We start from the raw sequence: 16007 nt of genomic DNA on the forward strand, positions 1-16007 counted from the left end.
ACATAAGCCTAACCAGTGGTCACGGACAACAGGGGGGTGGGGGCATGCGTGGGGAGGGGTTTGGGATGGGAATGGGGGGATGAGGACAAATATGTGATACCTTAATCAATAAAGGAATTAATTTAAAAAATAAAAAATAAAAATAAAAATGACTATTTGAAGTAATTTTATGGTAATAAATTTGAAAAACTGATGAAATAAATGGTTGTGTTTCTGCACAAATAGAAAAATGCCAGTTCTAATCAGAAACTATGATTAAACAAATAACAGTTAAAGAAATGGAATTCATAAATGCTAACGAAAAACAAATACTAGAGCTAGATCGTTTTGCCGGAGTGATATCAACAATTCAATGAGTAGAGAATACTGCTGTCACTTAAAAAATTATTCTAGAAAACAGAAAAATAAGAAACTTAACTCATTATATAAAGCCAATTCCTATCTTATTGACAAAAGAAGATATGAAAAGCTAAAAAAAAAAGTTGTATTTCACTTATGAACATAGATGCAAAAATACAAAAATGTAGCAATAAAGAATATTGAAAATACATCATGATGCAATTCATGAACAGGTTTATGGCAGCTTAGTTACATTTGACACTACTGGGATCTACTGACAGAGAAAATTTATTAGGAGGATCCCCTTTTTAATGGAGTAATATTAACCTTTGGTATACACAATGTGATTAAGCACTGCAGTGTTGTTGTTATTTTTCTCTATGTGACCAATGTTTAAGGATTTTTAGAAGTGCTCTCATGGAAAATTTCCATAGGTCCTTTTTGAGTTGAAACGCAATGGCAGAAACTATCTAAATATATTATGTCAATTTAAAATAAGCAAATTAAACTTTAATAGCCACCAGCCACTGTTTAATAAATGTTCACTCTCCGCTAGGCCTGTGCCGAGCACTTTGCACACATCATTTCTTTTAATTCTCACAGAGCCTTTATCATGGGAATCTTTTTCCCCTCTTCTTCACAGCTGAGGAAACTGAGGGCCAGAGATATATCACTAGCTTAACCATTGAGTTATGCTCTCTCTTGCTTTCTTTAAACAAATAATGCAAACACCAGTAATCCATTGAGGTACATTAGTACCTCAAGTTTTATTGTCTTGACATTCCTGGTCTGTACCATTTTCTCTATAATAAAGGACTCTTCAGAATTAAATTTAGATCAATTTCCCTAAATAAGAAAAATACCTGACACTTATATGGTGCTTATTAGTGCCAAACATTGATCTGAGCACTTACATTAATATATATATATATATACATTAACATATATAATAAGTTACCTTATTATATCCCAGTTTTACTGATGAAGAGTCTGGGGCCCAGAATGGTTAAGAAACTTGCCCAGGTTCACACAGTTAGTAAATGGCAGAGCACATTCAAACGCAGGCCATCTGGCTCCAGAGTCTGGGCATTTGATAACCATCCTATCTAATAAAAGAGTAATATGCAGATTGACCATCACTCCAACACACAAGATGGCTGCCCCCATGTGGTCAAAGATGGCTGCCCCCATGTGGTCAAAGATGGCTGCCCCCATGTGGTCAAAGATGGCTGCCCCCATGTGGTCAAAGATGGCTACCCCCATGTGGTCAAAGATGGCTGCCCCATGTGGTCAAAGATGGCTGCCCCCATGTGGTCAAAGATGGCTGCCCCCATGTGGTCAAAGATGGCTGCCCCCATGTGGACACAAGATGGCCACCACAAGATGGCCAGCAGGGGAGGGCAGTTGGGGGTGACCAGGCCTGACTGGAGGGCAGTTAGGGGCAAACAGGCTGGCAGGGGAGCAGTTAGGCATCAATCAGGCTGGCAGGGAGTGGTTAGGGGGTGATCAGGCTGGCAGGCAGAAGCAGTTAGGGCAATCAGGAAGGCAGGCAGGCGAGCAGTTGGGAGCCAGCAGTCCTGGATTGTGAGAGGGATGTCCGACTGCCCGTTTAGGCCCGATTCCTCGTGGGGTCCCAGATTGGAGAGGGTGCAGGCTGGGCTGAGGGACACACACCCCTTCCCCGTGCATGAATTTCATGCACCGGGCCTCTAGTACTTTATATCACCGATTCCTCAGATTGCAGCCATAGAATGCAACCATCCTGGAGATACCAGAATGTAAGCTTCGTGCAGGGCTTTGTTTCTTCACTGTTGTATCTTCATCACCCAAAAATAGCAGGTGCTTAATAAATGCTGTATATGTTACCTGAATGGCTGATGAATCCCCAACCATGTGCAAGGTAAAATGCTTGGTAACGAGATAAACCAAAATGAGCCAAGTATGAATGAATGATTTCTCGGTACATTTAACATGTACTGTATTTCTCAACAGAATAATTACCATTAAAATTGACATACAGGTATTCCTATCACTAGATGAGCAAAATCTCCCAGTTTTGCCTCTCTGTCATGCCTCAAAGTTGGCATCTTTCTAGCACATTTTAGTCCCATGCCCCCCCCCCCCATGTTTTTTTTTTTTTTTTTTTTTTACCAAATGAGAAACAATCACCAGGCAGAAACAATGTTTCACCCACTGTATGCCTTTCAGTTTTCCCTGCTTCCTGGACATTTTGTATTACTTGGGGTTCTTCTTGTTAACTCTCTGCACACCATCTCCCCTCACCTTATAACTGCTGTCAGGGTTAAGTACCAAACAGTAGGGACAGTTACTCAGTAACCCCTGCTTTGTACAGAAACAGTCAGAAAAGTTGGCCTCTTGGAGCCAAATTGGCATCCTCTTGACAGGAACCTTTTCACCTATTCCTAATAACTCAGTTGGATACTCAACATGCCTTCAACTGTTCACCAATAGAACCTATTTTTAAAGCACCTTGAGCTGTGTCAGGATAGAGCTCACCAGAGACAGCAGTAAATGTATAGCATAAAGCAAACTGCAACAGCAAATCATATACTTTTTCAATTATTTCAATAGTTTCCAATACTAGGAAAAATGTAATTTAAAGATGTTAGCATTAAAAATAACATAATCAAGGCACGTCCCTCGCCCCAGTCTGGCCTGGGGGACCTCAGGCCACACACCCCATCCTGGCGCCAGGCCAGGGGACCTGAGGCTATGCCCCTGCCCGACAGGGCTTGACAAGGGTGGGACTAGCTAGGTCTGGATCTAGCCTAATGTGGCGGGGGGGGGGGGGTGGGGGTGGGGGATGGCTGGGTCTGGGTCTCACTCGATTTTGAGGTGCATGTGTGTGGGCGGGGACTTGACTCTGGGTCCTGTGGTGTGCTCCAGACTCTGACAGGAGAAAGGTTTTCATATACATTTTACTAATTTTCTTTCATCTCTGAGGCTTCTATTATAGAGAAAGGGCAAATAGCAATATTAAATTATTTCCTCTAATTAATCCCCTTTTAATGTGCACGAATTTCATGCACCGGGTCACTAGTGCAGCTATAAAAAAGAAGGATCTCTTACCCTTTGAGACAGCATGGAGGGATGAGGAGAGTATTACTGGTATGCTAAGTGAAATAAGTCAGTTAGAGAAAGACAAGTATCACATGATCTCACTCATATGTGGAATCTATTGAACAAAAAAACTGATGAACAAAATAGATCCAGAAACACAGAAGCATGGAACAGACTGATGAATTTCAGAGGGAAAGTGGGGGGCGGGGTGGATGGGTGGGTAGGGAGAGATTAACCGAAGAACTTACATGAAAATATGCATAGCCCATGCACACAGACAACAGTGTGGTAAAAGTCCTGGGAGGGTGTATAGGGTGGAGGGGGTCAATGGTAAAAAAGGGGGACAGCTGTAATACTTTCAACAATAGAAATAAATTAATAAAAATAAATTAATTAAAAATAGAGTATTCTATACTGTAGAACAGAATCCAATACTTGCCTTAAACTGTAGGCTAGAATAGGACAGTGGGCTTGTAAGTTGCCACTTAGGACTTTATAGGTTGCACCCACCACCTACTTCTTCAACCCACCTGTCTGTCTCACACTAGCAAGCATGTGGGGGTGGAAGAGATTTTCCCTCTGCTCTTAGGAGTTCTGTGTCAGTGTGTTTGGCAATCATTGTGAGGTACACATTCAAACTATTCCTTGATAAGGTAACAGAACAGAAACAGTCAGAAAAGTTGGCCATGGTAAAAATGTGTAAAGATCATAGACAATTTGAACAGAACTTTGGGTCCACTTGCGGATCTTTCGATCAACTCAGACCAACTGCAAAGACCAGAAATGAATCATTGACAGATTAGTAGGTGGACTAGTTATAAATAGTTAAAAAATACCACATATAGTCACATTGCGACTTTTCCCTGTTAAATAAAATGAAGTTTGTGAAGTGCTTCTGACAGTGCCACGCAGAATGCATTCTGTGTTTGTGATTATGTTATTATTCCCTGCTAATTGGACAAGAATCAGAGCTCTCAGCTGAAACTCTCTTGAAATAATAGATCCCTTTTGATTTCTATGCAAATCATTACCATTTCTAACAGCGCACAATCACTTCTACATTCAAAACATAACTCATTATTAATAATCTCTGGATAAAATATATAATACAAAATTCTGATGCATATAAGGATCAGCGTCTTTCAGTTGTTCATGGAATCAGTCTTTTTGTGAAAGGTTACTCTATAAGCAGATTGTACTTACAGGATTCTATAGCAGGTATTTGCTGATTTTTACTGCCTGGCAATTGCTGTCTCTTTTTCTGATAATAGCACCCCAGTTTCCTGCTGGAACACTACCTCTCCTCCCCTGTGTGCAATCTTTGGGACTGCAGAGAATGCTGTCTCCCCCTTTCCTAAGCAGTGCTGAGCAGGGAGCCAGGTCATTCAAACTCTCTCTCTGGGACTTTGAATTTGGAATTGAAGAGCCACGAGGGGGAAAAGTTGGGCCTAATTAATCACAGTGGGGTTCCCTGAGAAGGCAATTTAGTGAACTCTGCTACTTGGGTCCAAGGAGCTCCCCAGGATCCTGCCTTCAGGTATTGGTTTTTCAGGTATTTCTTCAGTTCCAAGAGCTACTCCGTGAGGCTTGCAATTATTTCCGTTTTGTTTACATTAGTTAAAATTGTTTTTAGTGCTTGAAACAAACACATAAAAATCCTTAATTAAGCAAAATAATAATAATGTTAATAAAAACCCCGAAACTCCCCTCTTGTTTCACTTTCTGCAGGATGTGAAATGTATAATTGAATATTTCAAAATATGCCCATGAGTATTTGGATTAAAAATAAACTATATAAAAACTCTCAAAACAGCAAACAACTTTCTTCACTTTATGTTAAGTCATGGACTCCATCCAGAGTTTACATACATATTGGGTGGTAGGTGGTGTCTAACTGAACAGCTAGTATTCTATTCAGACAGGCTCAGAGACCAATTTGTTCCCATGTCATCATATAGTGTTTAGTATCATTACATCAGTATGGGATTCCGCTTTATTTATTTGGGTGGGAGGGGGAGGTTGTCTTGTTATTGTTTTGTTTTTACTTCTCCCTACAATGTTTATGCTAAGATCCTTTACAAGAATAAAACTATAACCCTTAAATATACTTGGTCTCAAAGTACTTCAAAATTGTATATATTCATTGCTTCACTCAAAGAGTCCCTTGACACCTCACATTCCATGGAACCTTTCTCCTGGGCCTTCCTGCTCTGAGTTCCTGCAGTTCTCCCATTGGATCCTGAGACCAATGTCACCTGCCGTTGGGAGAGATGTTCACTCTTCGGCAAGAAGACACTGGTTGATCTCTGGAATGCTATCAAATGTGTGTTTGTGAACCTCTCTCAAAGGCCTTTGGATATGTGTCTGGTATTCCAGGGGGAAGCCTCTGCCTTACTTCCTCCAAACACTGGAGAAGCTGTACCAACAATGCCGGTCTTAGTCACCAAGCCTTTTCCTCATTATTCCTCAGAACATACTCTGGCACGTACTAGAATCCCCTGACTTATTTCTGCAGTGTTTTCATCTTTAAGGATATTTCTTAGAAATTTTCAAAAACATCTCTCTGCTCCCTGCTCGCCGCCCCCCCCCCCCCTTTTTCATTTTTGTCTCATACATTTTGTGTCCTGTGGCGGGCGAGCCGCCAGCTGCAGTTTCCCTGCGCTGTGAACTTCTTCATCCCGGGCACTTTGATTTTCACGGTCTTTGAAATTTCCTTTTCAATTTAGGGACTAACCTTTTTTTAGCTTGATCTTTTATCTGTTCACTCTCTGCTCCTAATCAGTAAGTCTTAATTGCTGTCTTTATTTAAATTAGAAGCTCTGTTTGTGGGCTTCAGCAGAGGCTAGAACAATCAGACCTGACACTGAGCCCAGGAGTAACTTGGCTTGTGTGCTGCCTGCCCCGAGAGAATACCACCAACAGAACCCGGGCTGCTTTGTTTGGCATTTCCCCAGAGCAGGCTTTCTGGTTTCCTGGAGGCTAACACTCTTTCGTTGTTTGGCTTTCAGCACCTGTGCTTTCTATGAGTATTGCCATATTTTAGCCCAAGAGTGGGCAAACTTTTTGACTCGAGGGCCACAATGGGTTCTTAAACTGGACCGGAGGGCCGGAACAAAAGCATGGATGGAGTGTTTGTGTGAACTAATATAAATTCAAAGTAAAGGAGCAGAGGGGAGAGCAAGAGAACCCTCCGCTCTTTCGGCTCCGCGGGCCGGATAGAACAGCCGAACAGGCCGGATCCGGCCCGCGGGCCTTAGTTTGCCCACGGCTGTTTTAGCCCATAGAAGCTAGGTAGGGAAAGTCAATGAAAGCCTTTTTAAAAATGGCCTTTCATTTTGGCCTGATATGCTACTACTAGAGGCCTGGTGCATGGATTCATGCACTGGTGGGTTCCCTCTGCCTGGCCTGCACTCTCTTGCAATCCAGGACCCATGGGAGATTGTTGGACTGCCGGTTTCAGCCCGATCCCCGCAAGCCAAGCCCTGGGACCCCACCAGTGCACGAATCCATGCACCGGGCCTCTAGTATAAAGAGGGAGAGAAACATCAATGATGAGAGAGAATCATTGATTGGCTGCCTCCTGCAGTACCCTGGGGGTTGAGCCTGCAACCAGGAATTGAACTGTGACCTCCTGGTTCATAGGTGGATGCTCAACCACTGAGCCAGACCACCCGAGCGAGGTATGTTAAATTTTAAAGCTGATGCAGCAAAGCAGCATATAAGGAATTCATCTGAAACAGTGTGGATATCCGGAATAGAGCTATCACAGATGCCTGGCCCAAGGGGATCGAAACCGGCCGTCCGACATCCCCCGAGGGATGTAGTAGTGCACAACAGTGACAGGCAGCCGGGCACCGCACTGCTCCTGCTCACCCGGGCCCTACTGCACCTGCACGCTGCCATGGAGGCGGGAGAGGCTTGCACTTCTGCAGCTGCGCTCACCAGCAGTGAGCCTGGTGTCTGGTGCACGTCAGTCAGTTCTGGTGTGCTCCCTGGTGTCTGGGAGCACACTGACCACCAGGGGGCAGCTCCTGCATTGAGCATCTTCCCTCTGGTGGTCAGTATGCATTGTAGCGACCGGTCGGCCAGTGGTTTGGTCGGTCGGCCACTTAGGCTTTTATATATATAGATGTATTCCTGATTCTGGAGATGAGACTTTCGTCCTTTCATACACAAAAACAGAGCAATTAACCTAGTGGATTCTCCTTGATTTGTCCCTGTCCTTCAAATCTATACCTGACCCAGCACCAAATCCTTGCAATTTTGCCTCCTAAATATTTCTTAGATTAGTTGACTTTTCTCCATTTCCCTGGGTCAAACATCTGTCTTTTGTATAGACTGCTGGCAGTGCTTTTTAAGTGGTCCCTCTGGCATTCACTTTTGATACTTTCAATTCCTTCACAGTGCAGTAGACCAGTGGTTCTCAAACTGTGGTCCTCAGACCTACAGCATCAGCTTCAGCATCAACGTGGAAATCTTGTTATGAATGCAAGTTCTCCCACCCAACTCCAGATAAGTGGAACCAGAAGCTCTGGGATGAGGCAATCAGTTTAAAGAGTTCTTCAAGTGATTCTGACCTGCACTAAGTTTTGAGAATCCCCGCTGTAGAGTGATCTTTACAAATCACAGATCACACCTTATGCTTCTGTTCAAGGCCCTTTAATGCATTCCAATTGCTTATGTCTTAATGTGGCTTAAACAGCCCTGTCCCCAGCCTGAGTGCATAGCAAGCTCCCTGTTGCATTGCCTGCATCACCATGCTTGGTCCTCTTGCATTGTCACTGCATCAGCTCTTCCCTCTCTGTTCCCTGGAACAGTTCCCCTCCTCTCTCTGTTGATTTGCTCCTTTTCACTTTTCGGATCTCGGATCCACTGACAGTTGTTTTTCAAGGGATTCCTGACAACCTCTCATCACTCCTCCCCCACTAACTCAAAGACCCCAAGTACATGTCTCATTGCACCATGTGTCATTTTTGCATAGCACTTACCACACTAGCAAGTTCACCTATATTTGTGTGATTATTTGATTAATAGTGTTGCCTCTGTTTGACTGTAACTAGGCTCATATGGGAGACACTGGGTAGTCTTCCTCAGGATTTAATCTCTAAGTGCCCAGTCAGGCTTGGCATATCCCTGCAATAAACAAATGCTTTTTAGTGACCCTGTGGCTAGCAATTATTGAGCATTTGCTCAATAAGCACCAGGTTAAGACTTTTATGTATATTTTATCACTTGATCTTCAGGAAACAAATTCTTTTTTTTGTTCATTTATTTACCAAATAAGCATGTATCACTTTCTATGTGCCAAACATGATTGTATGCACTCAACAAATATCAACTCCAATAGAACCCATAATGACCAGTTGAAATATATATTACAATTACATACATTTTTACAAATGAGGAAATTGATGTGCATCTCTTTGTCCCACGTCACATAGTAAGTGGTCAATTAAAATGTGGACATGACCCCAAAAGGTGTTGCTTTAAAAATACATTTTAAAAATATAGATTCCAGCTTACAATTGCAAATAATTTTATGAAAGAAAATTTATTTTATAACTCTATTACTCTGCAGTCGTTGTTCATTAGAACAAACTGGATTCACCAATACTCCCTCCCTACTCTTATTCTGGATACCAGTGGCTAAGAACGATGGATCCAGAATACTAGAAGTTACAGATAATTCTCTTCCTGTCCTCAAGAGACTATGGAGGGATGGATGAGAAGGAGAAGTCTAGCTTTGTTTTATTATTGGGGTATCTATAATGCAAATCAAGAAATATCAAAGATTATTGACATATTTATAATTGCTGAATCAAGGCCTCTGTGATAGCTCTGTTTCGCATAGCCACACTGTTTCAGATGAATTCCTTATATGATACTTTGCTGCGTCAGCTTTAAATTTTAACTTACCTCACTTGGGTGGTGTGGCTCAGTGGTTGAGCATCTACCTATGAACCAGGAGGTCACAGTTCAATTCCTGGCCAGGACACATGCCTGGGTCGCAGGCTTAACCCCCAGGGTCGTGCAGGAGGCAGCCAATCAATGATTCTCTCTCACCATTGATGTTTCTCTCTCTCTCTCTCTCTCTCCCTTCCTCTCTGAAATCAATAAAACTATATTTTAAAAAATTAACATACCTCAATGGGCCTAGTTGCCCCAAAACAATAAAAGTAGAGAAAATGATTAATTTAATTAAAATTTCAGTTTTATCTTAGAGTGTGTTCACATAATGTCATCAGTTAACATTTCTAAAGAATTTACAAGTTTTTATTCTGTTACTTAAAACAGAATAAAAAATTCCTTCTCTATAACTTTTTAAAAAAAATATATTTTATTGATATTTTACAGAGAGGAAGGGAGAGGGATAGAGAGCTAGAAACATCGGTGAGAGAGAAACATCGATCAGCTGCCTCCTGCACACCTCCCACTGGGGATGTGCCCGCAACCAAGGTACTTGCCTTTGACCGGAATCGAACCCGGGACCCTTCAGTCCGCAGGCCGACGCTCTATCCACTGAGCCAAACTGGTTTCGGCTTCTCTATAACTTTTATATAGCAAATTCCCTGGATCTCACCAGACTACTACATAAAGTCATATGCTTTTAATGACCATATTAAAATAGTTTGATCTCCATTGGTCTGGAAACTTTTCTTCCAGGTGTCCCTCAGTTGTGTCCATAAAAGAGGACGGGAGTTCACCTGTCTGGCAGCAGCAGTCGCCATCCACTCTGTCCCTCTTCCTTCGGCTACCACAAGTCTGAGAACCACTTCATCTCTGGTCCTACCCATCGAGTATGGGGCCTTGAATACCAAATCCAGCTTTCCCTGACCTCTAACCTCAGGGTGTCAGAGATTTTTGGGTTCACATTTCAGTGGAAAATTGGCTGTTTGAACCAATCTTTCTGTCTCCAGTAGCTTTGACTGTGCCGAGACAATTCATCTCTCCCAAAACATTTCCCTTAATTTCTGGTCCTCTAACTGCTGACAGTGGTAGCTTTAGTCCAATTTGCAGGGCAAGACAGTGAATCTATAGGTAACAAACTGCTCTACCTTCCTTGGCTCTTTCCTTCAACCTTTTCCTCAACATAAAATTCCTGCTCTTACAGTTATAAAAACAGAAACAGAAAAATATCATGCATACCAAAAGACGTTAACAGGTACTAAGAAGAAGGTTGAAGGAACAGAAGAAAGAATGTCTATCTAAGGAGGTAAACACTGTATTAGATGGGGCATTGCCATGACAACACTTTCTGAATCACACCAAATTTTGCAGGCTGATCATCTTTTGAACTCATGTGACACTAATTAGCATCAGCTTTACGAGGATTAAATAAAAACACATCACTGTAGTTAACGAGGAAATTCTGGAACTTCAATTAAATCTACAATCAGAGAATAGGCCAGTAAGAACTAACATAGAAAGTATGAGCCACAAAGACTCAATAGAGACAATATGATAAAAAGTGTGGCTAAATATTGTAGGAAAGAAGCAAGTTTAATCAACTTGCATCTGAATAATCTGAACATGAACTGATTAGCATAATTAACAGATGATGATATTAGAGGAAAGGTGGAAAAGAGGCATTTAGAAGTGAAGAATTCACTAGTGAGAAACCCTCAATCTTAGAGATACAAATACATCAACCCATGGAGGGGCGAACTTCCTTGGTATTATACAGTTAAACGGGCCCCATTGGCATCTTTCTCCCTAGCCTCAATGACCCCAAAAATTAACAAATACTTTTTTGAATATTTGGTTTGCCGAGTAGTTGAATGCTCAAAAGAAAGTGCCATACTTGGCATATAGAAAAAATGGAGGCTGTCAAAAGAGACTATATTTGCCCGGCCAGTGTGCCTCAGTGGTTAAGTGTCGACCTCAGGGTGTCATGGTTCAGTTCCTGATTAGGTCACATGCCTGGATTGCAGGCTCTATCCCCAGTAGGGGGCGTGCTGGAGGCAGCCCATGAATGATTCTCTCTCATCATTGATATTTCTATCTCTCTCCCTCTCCCTTCTTCTCTGAAATCAATTTAAAAAATATATTTTAAAAAAGAGACTAGATTAAAAGATAACACATTTGTTTCTTCCTCTCCTACCACAGTGGAAAAGACAACTGTCTTCCCAACAAAGACTGCTCCCTCCTCATAATTCTGGAATCTAAATAAGTAAAGTAACCTCATTCCACTTATTAATCCTGATTTTTCCTAAATATTCCATTTCTGTGTTTCTAATTGTTGTTTTTCCATTAGAATTTAAACATAATCATAGTTCCAAATCTGTTGTTAAAGAATCTTCACCTGCCCAAACATGACTCCTGTTTTCCCTATCTCTGCAAATACTAGTGGCCATATCACCCATATACCTGCGTAAGCCTCTACTTGAAAATCATTGTTTATGCCTTTCATTCCCTTAACCTGACATCTAATCCATTACTACATTTAGTCAGTTATTTACATATAAATTTAAAAAAATAGCTACATGTTAGATTTGTGCATGTAAAATGAATTGATACATGTAAATTACCCAGAACAGGTCCTGGCACATAGCAAGCACTCAGTAATTGTGAACTGTAATATGTGCTACACATTCATGTATATGACTTAAGACATATATTTTTTATTACTTGATTATAAAATTTCCACACATAGCAGTAACAATAATAAACTTTGTACTGCCTTTGAGGGACAGGGTTGTAGGAGATTTTACATGGAGTAACCTTTTCACTTAACCACTGAGCCATCAGTCAAAAAGTAAGTGGTATTTTGCAGCATGAATGTGTCACTGCTTGTCATTGGCCACAATGCAAAAGGCAATTTGCTCCATTTTAATTTTGATCCATCTTTTAGAGTAATTACTGGACAATTATTTTGTCATAAGCTATATGCTCATTAGGCAAATCTGGCTCCATGAGATTAAGAAACTCATTTTCTCTGATGTGCTTTGCCCCTCTGTGACCTTCAATTTCTGAAAACATATTTTTTCAGGTGTTCTCTTTTGGAGTAAGTGATTTTCACTCATTTTAATTTTAATTTCCATTGTGCCTGTGTACTGAAATTCCATTTTTTCTTACAGTTGGCAAACTAGCTGATATAAAGCTTTGCATATAACAAATGCTCATTGAATATTTTTAAGTTCCTTTGTTTATGTGGCACAGTGTTATAAATGGGCATTCCCACAAATACATCTAAGCTTCCTTAACAAACTCATTAAAAAAAGTGGTAAAGTAAGGTACAAATCCTGCTGAATAATATGTGCTTTAAAATATTTTATTTTCAAAAAGCCATCCCTCCTTTGTCCTCCTCTAGCTGCTGTGCATCTTTCTGATACACTTGCATTATAATGAGGCCATAGTGAATCTGCCTGTATTTCTCCCCTATTCCACCCAGAGCTTCATAGAGGCATTAACCAAATTTATTTTGACTTTCTATTCTAGCTACCTAGGATAGTTTCGGTACATGGGAGGCATAAATATCTACTAATTGAGTAGGTGAAAAAGTAAATGAATGAATGAAAGTTCAAGCAAACATTCTGACTTTATATGGTTTTTTTTCTTTCTTTCTTTCTTTGTATGGAGTGGAGAGAGACACATTTTCTATCTTCATATACAATACTAGAGGCCCAGTGCATGAAAATTCATGCACTAGAGGGGGGCTCCCTCAGCCCGGCCTGCCCCCTCTCACAGTCCAGGAGCCCTCAGGGGTGGGAGGTGACCTGGCAATCAGGGGAAGGCAACACTCCATCACACCTCTGCTGCTGCCACTGCCGGTAGCGCAAGCCTTGGCCGGTCCTGGTTACCTAAGCCTCTGGCAGCCCTGGGCGGCTGGGCAGCCGCCATCCGAGGCTTGCCTGTGCCTTGGGCTGGCCCTGGGAGGCTGGGGGGCTGAGAGGACTGGGGGACTCTGGAGGCAGGCATGTGCCTGCCACCCCAGCAGGGCTGAGGGGACTGGGCGCTGCCATCTTGTGGTCGTGGGCACCGCCATCTTTGAGGGCGGGGCAGTCAATTAGTATATTCCCTCCTTACTGGCTGTGGGCGCCATCATCTTTGAGGGTGGGACAGTCAATTAGCATATTCCCTCCTTATTGGCTGTGGGTGCTGCCATCTTTGAGACAGCATGAGGGTCAATTAGCATACTCCCTCTTTATTAGATAGGATGGAATGACAATGCCCAAATTCTCAATACCTGGAAATTTCTAAGCAATAAGGTCAATGCTTTGAGAGAATGGGGTTTCTGCTTCTTGTGGTATGAAGTAAGACTCAGATCCTTCAGAAATCCTAAAGCTAGAGAAAGTGCAAAGTAATTTTTATTTGTTTGTTTGTTTATAGATGACAGTTCTGTGAAATCCAACATAAATGAGATCCTAAGGCAAAGAAATATAGTATTTTTTTCACTCCATGAGTTTATGAATTCCTAACAGTAGGTGCCTATGTGAAACAAACATAGATTAAGTTCAAAAGCCGACTCTCATTCACTGATGAGAAGGAAGATTGATGCTTTTTAACAATGTTTAGTATATTAAATAATTAGCATATCGATAGGGTTAGGGAACACTTACATACTGTAATTCATATCCATTCCATTTATATTTCTTTTAAATAGTAAATCAAATGAGAATTTAAGATTCATAAGTAATTATTTCTAAAAATGATGACATTATTCAAAGCCTGGAGTTAGAGTTCCTTTAATTAATGATTGTCAGGTGGTTGACAATGGAAATATTTGCAAGTCTTACATCAACTAAAGATAAAAAGATTTTTAGCATTTGCATTGATGATAATGGAAAATAATTAAGACAAATTTTAGTTGCAAGGTATCTTTGTGATCATCTAATCTGACAGTCTTATTTTATAGCTTGATATAATTATGAAATTAATATGTAAAGTTAAATTACTACTCATGCCACATATTTAATGATACAGTAGGAACAGCAGGAACTTCAAATCATGTATTTTGGCCTCTGGTCCAAGACTTTTTCCATAGTACAATATCTCTTCTCATGACATAGGGAAGTATAGCTGTGATACTAAGAATTCAAAATGAAGAAAGTCTAAATGCAATTTATCAAGTGAATTAGGATTAAAATAACTCAAATGAAAAAAGAAATTGAAAACAGAAAAGTCTTGCTGAGATACTGAATCGGCCCAGTAGCTTGTCTTGACCATCCTGGTACACATCCTTCCACTTCCTTCTTTTTCTTCATGACACTGTCACTGTGTCCTGAGCCCTGCAGCCTTAGAAGTCACCAGCAATGCGAGCTGAGCAAAATGGCAGTGTAGGTGGATGTCAAATTTTGGTCTTCAGTCTAACACTCTTAATCCCTTTAAAGATGGTAGGTCCTGCCTAGCCGGGTGGTTCAGTTGGTTGGAGCGTTGTCCTGAACAACCAAATCCCCAGTCAGGGCATGTACAGGAGGCAACTGATCCATGTTTCTCTCTCCCTTGCTCTCTCTCTCTAAAATCAATATACTCGGATAAGGATTTAAAAAAAAGGGAAGATCCCTTACCTTCACAGGGTAAGCAAACAGCCTGACTATCAAGAATTGTTTCTGGGAGAAACCAAGATGGCGGCATAGGTAAACACCTGAACTTGCTGCCTCGCACAATCACTTCAAAACTACAACTAAAAGACAAAATGGATATCATCCAGAATGAGGAGAAGGCTGGTTGAGCGGAAATTCTACAACTAGAAGGAAAGAGAAAAGCACACTGAGACTCGGAGGAGGTGTGGAGGTACGAAAGTGAAGTGCGGAGGTATGAAGGCACACGCCTGGAAAGGGGCTAGCAACTGAGTAGGCTGTTGTCTTTTTCAATTGGGAGGGAGACACAAGCTCCTGACTGTTCTGAACTCCTGTTACAGGCAAGACTCTGGGGACCCATACTCATACGAGGAGAAACTGGACTGTCTGGCATCAGGCCAGAACACGAGGGTGGCTTTCTCTCAGAGGTGCTTGCAGCAATCATTGTTCCTGCATGGTGCTGCAGGACACAGAGACCCGGGGGCCTCTTCGGGGCAGGGCTGATGGTCAGCCATTGCTGTTTGCTCCACCCTGGTGATCCCTTGAGACTATGCCCCTCCCAATTTACAACCCCACCCAAGCTGTTCCCAGAGGCTTTTGCATATGAATGGCCTGGCCTTTTGCAATCTAAAATTACCTAACAAACTGCAGCTGCATCAGAGAGCCCCAGAACTTCCAAAAGAAGGTCCAAGGCTCCACAGCAGCTTGCATGCTTCACAGCTGGCCCGCATTGGGGCACCTCCAAAACCCAAACAAAGAGGAGGAATCTGCAGATCTCTCTGTAGCTCCTGCTGGGTGGCCTCAGGCAGTGGCTGACTTTGCACCTCCTTGGAGATCCAAGAGCCAGTGTACCCAGTGGTCAGAGTGAGAGCATCCAGATTACAACTCTTCAGATCCATAAGAGACACACTCAGGGGGGCAGATTCAGGGAGCGTCAAAGCCCCACTGAAGCAAGTCTTGCCCCATAAGGGTGTCTCCAGCACAGAAGTTCTCCCATCATAGACACAACTGATCCTCACAGCCAATTGGCCTGGAGGTCAATTCCTCCCAGTGATACCAACAACAATC

General features: G+C 41.9%; 1 protein-coding gene across 2 annotated transcripts in view; it reads right to left on the reverse strand.

The window, feature by feature from the left end:
- FUT9 (fucosyltransferase 9) overlaps window positions 1-16007 on the reverse strand; it is a 175037-nt gene that overhangs the window by 16005 nt on the left and 143025 nt on the right. The window contains exon 1 of one of the 2 annotated variants that reach the window (XM_080666687.1): window positions 1298-1496. The exons of the other annotated variant lie outside the window; for it this stretch is intronic. The gene's annotated coding sequence lies outside the window, so the exon portion shown is untranslated. Of the gene's footprint in view, window positions 1-1297; window positions 1497-16007 lie in introns of those variants that run through there. 2 annotated transcript variants of the gene reach the window in all.

Source organism: Plecotus auritus (genome assembly GCF_963455305.1).
Source record: "Plecotus auritus genome assembly, chromosome: 4".
NCBI lineage: Eukaryota > Metazoa > Chordata > Mammalia > Chiroptera > Vespertilionidae > Plecotus > Plecotus auritus.